Source organism: Felis catus, chromosome B4 (assembly GCF_018350175.1).
Source record: "Felis catus isolate Fca126 chromosome B4, F.catus_Fca126_mat1.0, whole genome shotgun sequence".
Lineage (NCBI taxonomy): Eukaryota > Metazoa > Chordata > Mammalia > Carnivora > Felidae > Felis > Felis catus.
This window is the reverse complement of record NC_058374.1, coordinates 106,194,325-106,209,953: the sequence shown is the minus strand read 5'-3', so window position 1 is coordinate 106,209,953 and position 15,629 is coordinate 106,194,325.

Below are 15,629 nucleotides of genomic sequence, written 5' to 3'. Positions count from 1 at the left end.
AAAGGGAATAAGAGAAAGACAAAAAGACGGGGGAAAGGGAGAGAGAAGAAGAGAGGGGAGGTCAATGCAGGGGGAGGGAGAGGTGCGAAGAGAAGAAAGAAAGAAAAACAGAATAGAGCCAAAGAACTAACATTGCTATCTGAGGCGTTTCCTCCCTGTCACCATACTGCTTCACTGCCGGGTCCATGACAGCTAATCATGGTGGCATGCCTCAAGCATCTCCCGGAGGCTATCTGAAAGCATGTAACATTACTATTGAAACTTACATCTGTTTTGTTATATTTTCATTGGCACTAGCAGGTTTGAACCTCAGCCAGTGTCATTTCTATGTGCCCTTCTAGGGAATATTGTTTTACCCTCTCTTACCTTCAGTTTCTGCCTCCCCGTCTCTTTGGATCAGCTTTAATAACTAAAAGAAGTGAGGAGATGGGGAACAATCATACTCTAATCACAGTTAGATAGAGCAATTTACTTAGAAAAGCTTGAGCTTGAAATTGATCAAAAATTTTGACCTTTTTTCCAGATTCAATAGATTTTTCAGGTTTTGAAGGCACTTTTCCCCCTAGCATTCTGGAAGGTGAGAAAGAAAGAGAGAGAGAAAGGGAAGCAGGGAGAGAGGGAGAGGGAGGGAGGGAAGGAAGGAGGAAGGGAAGGAGGGAGGAGGAGAAAGAGAGAGAGAAAAGAAGAAAGAAAGAACAAGTTAAATTAGCTAGACCTGCCCTTCAGTTCTCCACTCACCAAAATGCCCACTTGAATGTATTTCCACATTCTGCTCGTCAATGCCTTGTTTTGGTTTCGTTTGGCCTAGAGTGCTCAAGTACAGTTTTCAGGCCTGATACTTCTGTATCTAGCAGAAACAAAGACACCTGGGTGACAGTTCAAAAGGTCCCTGACCTGATGCTGGGGGTAGGATTTTTCGAAAATACTCTTAGCTTTTGATAATGATTTCTCCCAGTGAAAGAGAAAATAAGTGTTCTGATGCTGAGATACATTCATCAAGCTGACAAAGTATTTTCTAACTCCTCCAGGTTACCTACCATCAGATGCTCTCTGTCTCTTTTCTAAAAGTTTACTCATTTATTATATCAGAGAGAGGGAGAGCACATGGGCAAGAGAGGGCGCAAGTTGGGGGAGGGGCAGAGAGAGAGAGATACACACACACACACACACACACACACACACACACACACACAGAATCTAAAGCAGGCTCCAGGCTCTGAGCTGTCAGCGTAGAGCCTGACAGGAGGCTTAAACCCAGGGACTGCAAGATCACGACCTGAGCCGAAGTCAGACACTTTAACCAAGTGAGCCACCCAGGCGCCTCTCTCTCTCTCTCTCTCTCTTTAAAGAATGCATCAGGAAGAAAAGCTTATTTTTATTGTAACCCAGACTAGTTCCCAACAAACTCTGTCAATAGACTAGCACACAAAGTAATTATTTAACTGCATAAAGACCAATCCCTTTGGTACAGCCTTCCCACATAACCATGTCTACTATAATTTTAATGAAGTTTTTCACATCCTATATATATTCCCAGCTAGTCGTTATTGCTATCACCAAAAATATGACTATCAAATCAATTTTTATGCCTATGCATTATTCCTCCACCAATCTGGTTCTTAAGAGGCAGGAGAGGGGCACCTGGGTGACTCAGTTAGATGTTGGACTTTGGCTCAGGTCATGATCTTGCAGTTCACGAGTTTAAACCCCCTGTCTGGTTCTGTGCTGACAGCACAGAGCCTGGAGCCTGCTTCAGATTCTGTGTCTCCCTCTCTGTCTTTGCCCCTCCCCCACTCATACTGCGTCTCCCTCTCCCTCTCAAAAATAAATAAAACATTTACATTTTTTTAAAGAGATTTAACTCTAGCTTAGAGGTACTATTTTGTCTATGAAGTAATTCAGGTTTCACTCAGGATTTATATATTGAAAGGTGAGCAGATGTATTAATCACCTATGGGGAAAAAAATGGAAAGAGAACAAAAGAGACAGGGCTGATAGCTTTAACTTGGCAAATGGCAAGGTATATCTGTGTATCATGGAATGGCTCCCCAAATTAGTAGGAATGATGCTGACTCAACTCATAGAAAATTTCCTAGCCAACACTGTAGTTAGGGTAATACTTTCCTTTCATGCCATCATGTACAGGTGGGTTTACTTTCTCCACACATTTTCTAAATAGTACGTAAGACAGAATTTATTATCAAATCATCGGTCCCCTGGGGTAATGGAATATCACAAGCCCTGAGACTCCCATAGAGTTTGCCCATATGTATTAGTTTCTACTCTACCATATACGCTCTGGTGCTCCATTCTGAGCATGGGGTTCTCAAGTCATCTCATATTCCCCAGTGGTTATGATTGCCATACTGATTGTCAATTCTCCATTCTAGTAGCCCATTAACTGACACTTACTTGCTTTTCTCAGGCTCCTACCCTAATATCAGCAAGTGTTCCTCTAAACCCTGGCCCAGATAGTAACTATCACCTGGCGGGGGGTGGGGGGGCATCTTCTTAGGTAATCATGTTTGTCTACCTTGATTATAGATATTACCAGGTGTGTGCAGGTGTGGTGGTTAATTTTATGTGTCAGTTGGTGCTAAGGGATGCCTAGATAGCTGGTAAAACATTATTTCTAGTTGTGTCTGTGAGGATGTTTCCACAAGAGATTAACATCTGAATTGGTTGAATGAGCAAAGAGGATTACCTTCATTTAATTTGGATGCGCACTATCCAATCCATGGAGATCCTGAATAGAACAAAAAGGGCAAATTGCTCTCTGGGACATTATCTTCTCCTCAGACATTGGCACTCTGGGTTCTTAAAACTTTGAGATTGGAGTGGAATTACCTCACAGACTTTTCCAGGCCTCCAACTTGCAGATGGAAGATCATGGGACTTATGTGAGCCAATCTCTCATAAGTCCCTTTATGTCTCCTTCTCTGCCGTATTAGTTCTGTTTCTCTGGAGAACCCTGACTAATCATAGCAAGTAAATGTTCAACAATCAGCTTCCCCAGGGGTGGAGGGGGAGCATACACAAACTTCTGTAAATATTCTTATTGTGGCCATGTTCCAGCTACCAACATATCACACTGAATGCACAGCTGGAAGAGACGCACACTAACTGCTGGTGTGAGCAGGTGGAAACAGCTCTAGTTTACTTACGTCAATTACCCATGATTCTTTTCTTCTGACTCCATTTCTTCATCCTGGAACTCTTTTGGCAATTATTTCACCTCAACAATAAATATGACTAACTTGTAGACTGTGCAATCCACCCCACTACCAAAAGAATGCCTGTGTGAGTAAACTTCGACCATCTACACAGCCACGCCTAGTCTCACCATGCACTCAACCCAAGCCCCATACCTACAGGCTCAGTGCCAGACCCTGATTCTGGTTACCCCAGCCGTACATCACCAAAAAACCTTAGAAAACAACAGGAAAAAAATCAAGAATACTAGAATATATTCAGTCTTTTCATATATTAGGCCAATTGAAATGAATTTGATTACCTATTACCACTTATTTGTTTCATACTAATGGAGTGAAAGCAAATGATTTCATGTCATTAAACTTTCAGAAACTCATAGGAAAGAAGTTAAAGGGTTTCAGTTTTTTGTGTGTGTGGGTACCATGTCATTAAATAGTCCAGCTGGTAGTCATATTTCTATGCTTTGCGATGAGTAATCTAACTGAGGTCTTACCTGTTCTTTTGTAATTTGTCACTGACCCTCTCCTAATACACCAAGTACTGAATCTTTTCTTTGTGATATTATCTCAATTAAAAGTAAATTGACAAGGACAGACATGTGAACTGGCCAGCTAACAGGCTTAGTGGAACTTTAAATCATCTAATTAAACAGATGGAAGGCATCTGGTAAAGCCAAACTGGACTAGAGAAAAATGGTTACATTTCCTGATTCAGAGATCTGTTCCAATCCCCCTTCTGTGTTCCAATCCCCCTTCTGCCAATAACAGTTATGTAATACTGAACAAGTTACTAAACATCTGTTGCCAGAGGCCACTAGCTGCTCATCACAACCACTTTTACTTCTCCTAGGCTCCTGGCTAGACTATTATCTCCCAACATTTCTTGCAGTAAGTTATGGCCATATAACTGGTTCTTGCCAATGCAACATGAACTGAAAAGAAACAGATGAGACTTTGGGACTAAGTATTTTAAGAAACCAATGTGTCTCCTCCATTCCCTTTCTGAAATACAAACTGGATGCAAATAACAATAAAGACTCTAAGGGATGGTGGAACAACAAACTGAAAGAAGCCCAGTGGTTCCTTGAATCCCCACTAGAGTCTCCTGCTGACAGAAACCATCTCCTTGACTTTTACTTAGGTGTACTGTCTTTGAATTTCAGTCAGCCTGTTCGTTACATCATTTTAACCTACCTTAATGAATACAACATCTCTTTAAATGAAAGTTTAATCATACTGCCTGCCTTAATTAACTTAATTCTCTTGGTTGGGAGTAGCAAAACTCCACTCAAGCTAGTTTAAGCTAAATGGAGAAATTTTCCATAATGAAACGGCAGTCCAGAAATACAGCTGGGCCTCAAGAGGCAACCAAGACAAACAGGAAAGCCGTCTAAAACCTAAGAAGCCACTTTTTAAATCTCTCTCCCCACGCCCCCAACCTTACATACATAGCCCTCTGGGCCAATAATCTCTGGTAACTATTTTTTTCTGCCCATTTTCATTATTCTATCTTTCCATTCCATGTAAATGCCACTCCACAATTACTGGTTTTACATACCCCTTTGTTCAAGAAAGTAAAAATCTCTCAACTCAACTTCAAATCAAGAGGCTATAATCTATTTAAGCCATTTTAAGTCAAGTGTTCACCTTTGATTCTCTTAGGCAAAAAGAAGAGGATCACAAAATACTAACATCCTTGCCAAAGGTCCACTCCTATGTGTGAGTAAGGAGGCGTGGTTCTCAAAGACAAGTGGTTTGGGTTAAATTGACTTCTCAAAACGGGCCAAGTACACTCCTTCATGAATAAAAATTAAACGAAATGCTCATAAAATCCTTAGCAAAGTTCCTAATATACAGAAATTTCCATTTTCCTTGTTATTCTTATACTTATTATTAGATATATTAGTTTTCTGTTCCCATAACAAATTATCACAGACTTAATAGCCTACATAACATCCATTCATTATCTCATGGTTTCCATGGGTCCCAAGTATGAGCACAGTGTGCCTCAGCTTCTCCCTATGGGCCAGGTCCCAAGAACCAAATTCAAATGTTGGCAGGACTGTATTCCTGTCTACAGGCACATCTTAGAGGCACTTCAAAGTTCATTTAGACTGTTAGCAGAATTTAGATCTTTGCACTTGTAGGAAAAAGGTCCGTGTTTTCTTGCTGACTACTACCTACATGTTGTCTTTCTTTCCTAGATTTCTTTCTCCGGTCCTTGCGGTTGGCCCCCTGTGTCTCAAAACTAGCAAGGGTGCATCACATCCTTACTCGGAATCTCTCTGCCTTCTGCTTCTGCAGCATCTTCCCTGCCTTCTCTTCTATCACATCTCTGACTCCAGCCAGAGAATATTATCTCCTTTCAAGGTTCATGTGATTGAGTTAGACCCAACCAGATAATCCAGAATAATCTCCCTACTTTAAGGTATGTAACCTTAATTGTATTGGCAAAGTCTGTTCTGACATAAAACATAACATATTCATAGGTTGCAGTGACGAGGGCACAGACATTTCAGGGACTTATTCTGCCTACCACAAACAGATGTTAAATAGGACTACTCCAGCCTTCTCTAATTCGGAAAACATGACAAATATACATGACCTAACTGTCACTTACTTTTAGTAGTTCTGAAGAAACTTTGAAGCATGTCATGGTTTAAACATAACTATAATGATTATACACACAATTTGCATTTGCCTTTATGTATAAATTACTTTGTATATATATATTTTTTAAATTTATTTTCTCTATTAGTATATGCCCTCTTCAATCTATGCATTTCACATTTATGTCTTCACAATTTCAGGTCCTGAGGATACAGCACCAAACTGTTTAGGTTTAGGGTCCTGTGCCATGGGCAACAAGCAATAAGCAAGTTAACACATGGAAAATCAAGGTAATTTCAAATGGTGGTAAAACAAGGTCATGTAATAAAGTCCGAGCCAGAAGGTTGCTCTATTTTAGATTGGTTTATCAGGGGAGGTCTCTCTGAGAAGGTAGGATTTGGGCTTTCCAGGAAAAAGGTACACTAGAAGAATGTGGTCCAGAATTGTGATGCCTCCAGCTTTGCTTGTCTTTTTTAAGGTTGCTTTGGCTATGCAAGGTCTTTTGTGGTTCCATACAAATTTTAGCATTGTTCGTTCTAGCTCTGTGAAAAATGCTCTTGGTGTTATAAAAGGTATTGCATTAAATGTGTAGATTGCTTTGGGTAGTATAGACATTTTAACAATATTTGTTCTTCTAATCCCTGAGCAGGGAATGTCTTTCCATTTCTTTGTGTCATCTTCAATTTCTTTCATCAGTGTTATATAGTTTTTGTAGTACAGGTCTTTTTCCTCTTTGGTTAGGTTTATTCCTAGGAGGTATCTTATGGTTTTGGTGCAATTGTAAATGGGACTGATTCCTTCATTTCTTTTTATGTTGCTCCATTAAGTGTCCATTGACTGATGCATGAATAAAGATGTGGTGTGTAAATATATACAATGAAATATTACTTAGCAGTAAAAGGAATGAAATTTTGCCATTTGTAATGACATGGATGGAGCTAGAGAGTATTATACTAAATAAAATAAGTTTACCAGATAAAGAAAAACACCATTTCAATCATATGTGGAACTTCAGAAACAAAGCAAAAGAGCAAAGGGGGGAAAAAGAGTGAGAGAGAAAAGAGAGAGGCAAACCAAGAAACAGACTCTTAACTATAGAGAACTGATGGCTACTAGAAGGAGGTGTTTGGGGGATTGGGCTAAACAGATGATGGGTATTAAGGAGGGCACTTGTGAGGAATACTGGGTGATATATGGCAAGGTTGAATCACTATATTGTAAACCTGAAACTAATATTACATTGTATATTAACTAACTGGAATTTAAATGAAAACTTAAAAAAAAAAGGAATGTATCTATGGGGGTAGGAATTGGTTTGAATTGTCCTAGGAACCAGTTTGGAGAAAAGGTGATCAGTGGGGAGAAGGTTACTAGGTGAGTTCAGAGTGGGGCAGAGGCCAGGCCAGGTCATTTGTCTAACACTTTTAAAGTCTCATTGTCAATGTAAGTACTTAAAAATCACAATATGATGTTAAAACCGTAAAGCATACAAATGATCAGTTCTAACTGAACTTCACCAAACTGGTTAGTTTGGGTGCAATATTTTTCATCAAATATAAAGTTGTAATTAAAGACAAAGTGATAATGGATAATTTCACCCAGTTGTTCCCCAGTTCACTAGTCCTATGCAATCATTCTTTCTCTACAAGTGTAAATAGAACACATATTCTTTCATAAGAAGATTCCTATGTCCAATCTGTAATGGGAGAATCTTGAATCCTTCCTTTTCTTCATGTCCTTTCTAGAGAACCATTAGAGTTTGTGTTTTTTCAAATCAATTTGTCCTAATTTACTGCATCTGCTAAATTTTATACTCACTTATGTCTGTCTTCTGACTGCTTTTATTTCCTCCCCAGTGCACTCTCAAATGACACTGGCCAATTCCACCTGGGAGCAGGGGTACTGTCCTCTTTGCCTTCAAACATGTTGCACATTCTCTGACTATTTCCCTCTTCTATTACCTTAGCCCTTCTCTCAGAACTGTCACAGGAAACTCCAAATCAACTGTCCCTATAGCTGCCATATCACAAGAGTACCTCAAGGTTTTCTCTTAAATGATATTTCTGTCCTTAATGGGAATTCTGCTGGATTAAACTTTTTTTCTCCTTACCTTATAAGCTATGAAGACTCTTTTGAAAGCCATAGCTAATTTATTTTCCCTTTAGGCATTACCTCTGCATTATGACACGCATGTCATATATATGCATACACTCAAGGAAAATGTGCTTTATCAATGCAAAATGACAATATTGATCATTTTTATTCATGGTTAATTGTGGTCTACACAATTCATCCATGAAAGGATATGTTGCTGATAAAGTGAGAGATGTTAAAAACCTTTAGCAGGAAAAAAAAAAGATCTAGTTAAATAATAAGATCTAGTCTTACTTTATTCAGCCACTCAACCTAAAAATGGCTTGTTAAAAAGGCTGTATTCAAATATTTAGTGAATTGAGATCTAAATTTATCTGTTGGTGTTGAAAATTTTTGGGAATTTTTCGAATCCTAACAGAATTCTTAAATATTATCTAGAAGCAGCTCTTGACTCTCTCTCTTGTTCCAGACTCCCACTTTTTAACATTATGTATTCTAATGCCTTAAATACTTTGGGGGAAAAAAACAGAATTCTGACTCTAAGTTAGTCGAGAAACATATTAAGATATTAAATGATGATTCTACATATCAGTGAACATGTGAATGTAAGTGTTGTAACCATTTTTTAGAGAAATTCACATGTATTTAAAAAACGTATGGACAGGTCACCTGGGTGGCTTAGTGGGCTGAGCATCCGACTTGGGCCGGGGTCATGATCTCATGGTTCATGGGTTTGAGCCCTGCATTGGAATTAGTGCTGACAGCTCAGAGCCTGAAACCTGCTTCAGATTCTGTGTCTCCTTCTCTCTGCTCCTCCCCCCCCCCACTCATTTTCTCTCTCTCTCTCTCTCTCTCTCTCTCTCTCTCTCTCTCTCTCTCTCTCTCTCTCTGTCTCAAATAAAGACTAAAAATTTTAAAATAAAAAAAACCACAAAAGAACGTATGGAATGTCAGCATCATTTTCACAAGAGAAACTAGAAGATTAAGCCTGGTTCTGGCTGGATATTAATTCCAGCTCTGTAATTTACTAGCAAGTTATTTCACTTTTCTGTGATTCAGTTTCCTCATCTGTAAAATAGGTAATAATCCATACAATTGTAGAAGAATTAATTAACACAGGTAAAGTTCTTAGATCAATGTCTGCCATATAATGAGGATTTTACAACACTAGCTATTAGGAAAAAAATATTAAGATGTAAAATTATTATATTAAACTTCACAGAAATGAGGAAATAAAAGTACTTCTGGTATTAACATTAAAATCAGTGGATTATCCAAGACTTTGCCCTCAATCAAGTGGCAATTAGACCAATCTTCTCAATTGAAAGATCAGTTGTGAAGGGAAAAGACAGTGTACAAGATTCTGGGGAAAGTTCATTGTGTCTAAATTTAGCTAATTGTGTCTATTAGCTCTCAGGAGAGAGAATCAAACTACTATTCATGTTAAACTCTTAATTTTTATTTTTTTTATTTTTTTTTCCACGTTTTTATTTATTTTTGGGACAGAGAGAGACAGAGCATGAATGGAGGAGGGGCAGAGAGAGAGAGGGAGACACAGAATCGGAAACAGGCTCCAGGCTCCGAGCCATCAGCCCAGAGCCCGACGCGGGGCTCGAACTCACGGACCGCGAGATCGTGACCTGGCTGAAGTCAGACGCTTAACCGACTGCGCCACCCAGGCGCCCCTAAACTCTTAATTTTTAAATAAAAAGAATTCATACGTTCTTTTTTTCTTAGTTTTCTTTTGCTATGCTTATTTCATCATTGGTATTTTCTCTAAAATGAAATGAATTTTTTTGTATGCTCAAATCAAAATGCATTAGTATATTTGTATAATTCACAATTTTTAGGCCAGAGATTTTTTCTTCTCCAGGGATTCCCACGTGACAAATATCTTTTTCTATCTTCTAAGATAATAAGTTTATTTTATAAGTGATTTGTCTGTCACAAATTATAATCTATAATACAACATGGCTTTAAAGGTATGCTTCAATTTAAGAAATTCGGAAGGTTGATTTTAGACATTATTTTAGTTTTGAATAACACTGGTCTTTTTTAAAATTTTTTTATTTTTTTAAATTTACATCCAAATTAGTTAGCATATAGTGCAACAATGATTTCAGGAGTAGATTCCTTAGTGCCCCTTACCCATCTATCCCATCCCCCCTCCCACAACCTCTCCTGTAACCCTCAGTTTGTTCTCCATATTTCTGGGTCTCTTCTGTTTTGCCCCCCTCCCTGTTTTTATATTATTTTTGTTTCCCTTCCCTTATGTTCATCTGTTTTGTCTATTAAAAAAAAAATTTTTTTTAATGTTTATTTTTTAGACAGAGACAGAGCATGAATAGGGGAAAGTCAGAGAGAGGGAGACACAGAATCTGAAGCAGGCTCCAGGCTCTGAGCTGTCAGCACAGAGTCCAACACAGGGCTCAAACTCATGGACTGTGAGATCATGACCTCACGGACTGTGAGATCATGACCTGAGCCAAAGTCGGATGCTTAACTGACTGAGCCACCCAGGCGCCCCTCTGTTTTGTCTCTTAAAGTCCTCACATGAGTGAAGTCATATGATTTTTGTTTTTCTCTGACTGACTAATTTCACTTAGCATAATACCCTCCAGTTCCATCCAGGTGGTTGCAAATGGCAAGATTTCATTCTTTTTGATTGCCAAGTAATACTCCATTGTATATATATACCATACTTTCTTTATCCATTCATCCATCGATGGACATGTGGGCTCTTTCCATTCTTTGGCTATTGTTGATAGTGCTGCTATAAACATGGAGGTGCATGTGTCCCTTCAAAACAGAACACCTGTATCCCTTGGATAAATGCCTAGTAGTGCAATTGCTGGGTTGTAGGGTAGTTCTATTTTTAGTTATTTGAGGAATCTCCATACCATTTTCCAGAGTGGCCGCACCAACTTGCATTGCCACCAAAAATGCAAAAGAGATCCTCTTTCTCCACATCCTCGCCAACATCTGTTGTTGCCTGAGTTGTTCATATTAGCCGTTCTGACTGGTGTAAGGTGGTATCTCATTGTGGTTTTGATTTGTATTTCCCTGATGATGAGTGATGTGGAGCATTTTTTCATGTGTCAGTTGGCCACCTGGATGTCTTCTTTAGAGAAGTGTCTATTCATGTCTTTTGTCCATTTCTTCACTGGATTATTTGTGTTTTGGGTGTTGAGTTTGAGAAGTTCTTTATAGATTTTGGATAGTAACCCTCTATCTGATATGTCATTTGCAAATATCTTCTCTCATATTGTCAGTTGCCTTTTAGTTTTTCTGATTGCTTCCTTCACTGTGCAGAAGCTTTTTATTTTGATGAGGTCCCAGTAGTTCATTTTGGCTTTTGTTTCCCTTGCCTCAAGAGACATGTTGAGTAAGAAGTTGCCGTGGCCAAGATCAAAGAGGTTTTTGCCTGCTTTCTCTTCGAGGATTTTGATGGCTTCCTGTCTTACATTGAGGTCTTTCATCCATTTTGAGTTTATTTTTGTGTATGGTGTAAGAAAGTGGTCCAGGTTCATTCTCCTGCATGTCGCTGTCCAGTTTTCCCAGCACCACTTGCTGAAGAGACTGTCTTTATTCCATTGGATATTCTTTTATGCTTTGTCAAAGATTAGTTGGCCACACGTTTGTGGGTCCATTTCTGGGTTCTCTATTCTGTTCCATTGATCTGAGTGTCTGTTCTTGTGCCAGTACCATACTGTCTGGATGATTACAGCTTTGTAGTGCAGCTTGAAGTCTGGGATTGTGATGCTTCCTGCTTTGGTTTTCTTTTTCAATATCGCTTTGGCTATCCGGGGTCTTTTCTGGTTTCATACAAATTTTAGGATTATTTGTTCTAGCTCTGTGAAGAATGCTGGTGTTACTTTGATAGGGATTGCATTGAATATGTAGATTCCTTTGGGTAGTATTGACATTTTAACAATATTTGTTCTTCCTATCCAGGAGCATGGAATCTTTTTCCATTTTTTTGTGTCTTTCTTTCATAAGCTTTCTGTAGTTTTCAGTGTATAGATTTTTCACCTTTTTGGTTAGATTTATTCCTAGGTATTTTATGGGTTTTGGTGCAACTGTAAATGGGATCGATTCCTTGATTTCTCTGTTGCTTCATTGTTGGTGTATAGGAATGCAACCGATTTCTGTGCGTTGATTTTATATCCTGCAACTTTGCTGAATTCATGAATCAATTCTAGCAGTTTTTTTGGTGGAATCTTTTGGGTTTTCCATATAGAGTATCATGTCATCTGTGCAGAGTGAAAGTTTGACCTCCTGGCCAATTTGGATTCCTTTTATTTCTTTGTGTTGTCTGATAGTAGAGGCTAAGACTTCCAATACTGTGTTGAATAACAGTGGCGAGTGGACATCCCTGTCTCATTCCTGACCTTAGGGGGAAAGCTCTCAGTTTTTTCCCATTGAGGATGATATTAGCGTTGGGTCGTTCATATATGGCTTTGAATGACACTGGTCTTTTGATGAGATTGTCCATGATTGTCAGTGAAGATTTAAAGAGATCAAAATTTTAAAAGGATGAAAGCCAGAAGGTCAGATAAGAGGCCATGTCACTAGAGCTACAAGGTTGATGTTATGGTGACATGCACCAATCATACATTTTCCTTCCCACTGCCCACCTGTGGCGAAATGTGAGACAAGAGTGAAAATCAGAAAATGTTAGAAAAGGCAAAGGACTTAGATGACCTCCAATACTCTTTTCTACAAGTGAGGGTAGCCCTGCTCAAAGGGAATATGTGACTAGCTCAAACATACAAGTGAATCTCAGACTTTTTACATCTGGAGATCACTTTAAAAACAATAGATCTTTTACTATGCTCTCTTGCCACCATAAAAGAGAAAATCGTTTGTGGGCTGTAACCTGGGAAAAAAATATGCTGCTCCAATCATATTTTTGTTTACTCCTTTCTTTCCTCCCTTCTTGCCTTTATTCTTTCATCTTCCATTTGTTCACATACATCTCACCTAAAAATTATTTTAAATAAGCACATGCCATTAAAAGCCACATTATTTTTAAATGTTGTGTTACCTTTTCCTCTCTCTTTGATGATTGCTTGGCACTTATTTTATTACCATCTGAAATTACCTGATCTTTCATGTGTTAAGGTGTTTATTTCTCTTCTCTCCTTCCTGTCACATAATCCCTCTCCAAAGACTTTACTGGTATGATTCATTCCGTGGTTCTATTGTTGCAATAACCATACACAACATGAACACAAAAAAATACACATGGTTTATGTGTAGGCATGTACATAACTTTCTCAGTTACGTAAAGTTAGGTAAACTCAGCAGTGAACTTACCTAGTCCTTTTTTTTTTTTTTTGACTGATCATGAATCATTATCTTCCATTATCTTCCACATTGACCTATTTACTGACGTGTTCCATATTTCTACCAGTTCTGCGTGTCTTTTGCTTTGCTAGGCAACCATCCATTTCTTCTCCAGTACAAAACAGATTTCTCTGAGATAACCACTTCTAATTCTTTTGAGCTCTTCTGTATTTGGAAATTATGTTTTTCTTCTCATTCCTAAGGTTTCTCATTTCTTTCATAACTGATGAACAAGTAGTTTGTTTTGGTCATGGGTCTTTTCAAAGAGCTGAGTTTTACATGATTTAATACCTGTACTATTATTTTTAATTTTTTTCATTCATTTTGACTTCATTGCAAGTTAGTAATCACTGTTTTAGAAATTATAATATTTGTATATGTATTTACTTATCTATCGATTTATCTACCTACCTCTCTCTATATATATGTTTATTTCATCAAGGTAGATATGTCAGAATCTATTTTAAAAGTCAGTATTAGCAGGATATCTAATGTATGATTGTATTTTACCAAAATATCGATCATTATTTGTGCAGATTGTTAAACAATAAATCTCTGAGAATAAACATCTGATTTTTGTCTTTTACAATGATTTTTGGTTTTATTATAAAATTGTCTTTTAATGTCAATCATTTTAGATTATAAGAAATGTGAACTTAAAACTATTAAATCCATGTATGTCAAAAGTTCGTTATAATTCAAGATAAAGTAAATTATCATACTTAACATTCATGACTTTTTCAAGATCAGGAATGGTTTTAGTGATTCTTAATTACTGATTTTTAATTACAAACACCTAGGAATCATTTTCTGTGTTTTCTACATAAGGATATGACATAAAATGACTTATTTTAAAAGTTATCAATTTCCTTTAAGATAAAATTATATCTATTATAATTCAAAATATCAGATTTTACACTATCTATTGTACATATAAGATCTGTTCTTATTTTAATCTTTATGAAAATTTTAAAGTCCAAGTAGATGACGAGAAAGTTTTATATTTGCATTATATAAGAGGTCACATTGATTAAAAGATGAATAAATAAATAAATTCAGGAACTACCAACAAACCATTAAGAGAGCATAACAAAAAAAATAGACTTAAAAAGTGTGCAAGGAAGGAATTAAACATATTGAGGATTTATCACGTATCTACAAACTCTGAGCATTACAGTGAACTTTCATATGAGACAAAAGGGAGAAGAATATAGCCACTAACTCTTAACTGTTAAACATGAATTATTCTCCAAAATATAAAACCTGGGTTTTCAAAAACAAAACAAAACAAAACAAAACAAAAAAACAAAAACAAAACAAAACCAAGATTACAAACCCTTATTTAGTGTAAACTTGAAATAACTGCTATTCTTGATCATATTTGAATTTACCTTTACAATCAGATTATTTCCAGAACAGCCCCTAGGCTTTGAAGGGGATAAGGCCTTTCATAAAGGGGATAAGAGGATCTGCCTAAAATTCTGTACCTTGATAAATACAAGACTGGGGCGCCTGGGTGGCTCAGTCGGTTGGGTGTCCAACTTCAGCTCAGGTCATGATCTCACAATCCGTGAGTTCGAGCCCCACGTCAGGCTCTGTGCTGACAGCCCAGAGCCTAGAGCCTGCTTCGGATTCTGTGTCACCCTCTCTCTCTGCCCCCCCCCCATGCTCTGTCTCTGTCTCTCTCTCTCAAAAATAAATAAAAACATATTAAAATTAAAAAAAAATCCACAAGACTAAAGATGTCACCTCTTGTGAAAGGTCTCCTGTATCAGCAACTTATGACACTATGTGCAGAGGAAATACACTTTAAGAAAGACTAGAAGTTGGGTTGCCTGGGTGGTTCAGTTGGTTAAGTGTCAGACTCTTGATTTGGACTCAAGTCATGATCTCACAGTTTGTGAGTTCAAGCCCCATGTTGGACTCTGTGCTGACAGAGCAGAGACTGCTTGGGATTCTCTCTCTCTGCCCATCGCTTGCTTGCTCTCTCTCAAAATAGATAAACATTAAAAGAAAAAAAGACCAAGAGTAAAATAAACTAGTTATTTTTTAGAGAAAGAATATTAATTTCATCACCCTTTATTTAAAACAAGACTAAACACAATGCAACATTGCCAGTCCTCTGAGACGAATGATGTGTGTTGTAATCTTTTTTTTTTAAACAATCTACTCTGCATTTACTATCAATATGTAATTAGAAACACTGACGTGTCTCCTCATAAACTGATCCAGGTGTAGGCTTATGGGTTCTGTTCTCTGTTTAAAACAGTAAGAAGGAACAAGTTGGGGGTAGGGGGAGGGAGGGGAAAAAATGAAGTAGGGAGAGAAAAGGAGAATAAGTGTCACAAGTTACTTTGAACCTCG